Source organism: Neophocaena asiaeorientalis, unplaced genomic scaffold, assembly GCF_003031525.2.
Source record: "Neophocaena asiaeorientalis asiaeorientalis breed wild unplaced genomic scaffold, Neophocaena_asiaeorientalis_V1.1 scaffold206, whole genome shotgun sequence".
In the NCBI taxonomy this organism is placed as follows: domain Eukaryota; kingdom Metazoa; phylum Chordata; class Mammalia; order Artiodactyla; family Phocoenidae; genus Neophocaena; species Neophocaena asiaeorientalis.
The window spans coordinates 1,179,915-1,181,537 of record NW_020174578.1 but is presented as its reverse complement, the minus strand read 5'-3'; the positions used below and the strand labels follow the sequence as shown (position 1 = coordinate 1,181,537).

Below are 1,623 nucleotides of genomic sequence, written 5' to 3'. Positions count from 1 at the left end.
TCGGGCTGGTGAGTTCTGGTCGGAATCTCTCCGCTTTGCCCTCCGCACCCAGTTTTCATTGTTATCCAGCTCTGACCTTTCCACCACACTTCAGTCCTTTACACACTGTCATTAAGAATGGAGGGGGCACTTCCCTGGTGGCGCAGTGGTTGAGAATGTGTCTGCCAATGCAGGGGACACGGGTTTGAGCCCTGGTCCGGGAACATCCCACATGCCGTGGAGCAACTAAGCCTGTGTGCCACAACTACTGAGCCTGCACTGTAGAGCCCGCAAGCCACAGCTACTGAAGCCTGTGCACCTAGAGTCCGTGCTCTGCAAGAAGAAAAGCCACCACAGTGAGAAATCCGTGCACTGCAATGATGAGTAGCCCCCGCTCACTGCAACCAGAGAAAAGCCCACGTGCAGCAACGAAGACCCAACACAGCCATAAATAAATAAATTTATTTAAAAAACCCCAAAAAACAGAATGGAGGGGAACCAATCATGGGTCACTGAATTCATCCTGGTGGGATTCCAGGTCACTGAAGACATGGAATTGTTCCTCTTTGTTATATTCTTCCTATTTTATATCTTCAACCTGCTGGCAAATGGCATGATCTTGGGACTCATTTCCCTAGACCCCAGACTGCACTCCCCCATGTACTCCTTCCTTTCTCATCTGGCCATCACTGACGTATCCTATGCTTCCAGCAATTTACCCAATATGCTGGAAAACCTAGTGAAACACAAAAAAACTATCTCCTATTCCTCATGCACTAAGCAGATGGTTTTCTATTTGGCTTTTGCTTCCGTAAAGCACCTGACTTTGGTGGTGATGTCCAACGACAGGTTTTTGGCGATCTGCCATTCCCTCCAGTACACTGTCATCATGAACTGGAGAGCGTGCACGTTCCTGGCCATCATTTGTTGGGCACGTGGATTTTCCCTGGCCCTAGTACCAGAAAGTCTCTTTCTAAGGCTGCCCTTCTGTGGGCCCCAGAAGATGAACCACTACTTCTGTGAAATCTGATCTGTCCTCAAAGTGACTTGTGGTGAAACCTGGATCAATGAAATTTTCCTCTTTGCTGACGGTGTGTTTATCTTAACTGTGTCCCTTTCCCTGATGCTGGTCTCCTACATGTGCATCCTCTGGGTCATTCTGAAGATCCAGTCAAAGGAGGGCTGCAAGAAAGCCTCTTCCACCTGCTCCTTCCACCTCTGTGTTGTTGGGTTCTAGTTTGGCATCGTCACGATGGTTTATATGGTCCCTGGCAATAGTCAATGAGAGGAGCAGCTGAAGATCCTTTTCCTGTTTTACACTGTCTTCAACCCATTGCTCAACCCCCTCATCTACAGTGTAAGGGATGCTCAAGTGAAGGCTGCTTTCCACAGAGTATTGTAGAAAAGTAGAACAATATGACACAAGGCACAATTATAGTTTAGTGAATTTTTCCCCTAGAGCTCAAGAAAATTTTCCAACAAAATACATGACTTACGGATGAGAATTATCTAAGGGTAACATCACAAAGAAGGGAGAATAGGAATCCCCAAGCCCCCCCTTCCTCCATGAAGATGACATAATATAGATCAAATTGCCTTTCTGAGAACACCAGAAACCACATAGGAGTTTGCAGCACCCCAGAC

General features: G+C 47.1%; 1 pseudogene; it reads left to right on the top strand.

Moving 5' to 3' along the window:
* Positions 1-466: 466 nt before the first annotated feature.
* LOC112408490 (olfactory receptor 2A2-like) lies at positions 467-1,399 on the top strand (annotated as a pseudogene).
* Positions 1,400-1,623: the final 224 nt, after the last annotated feature.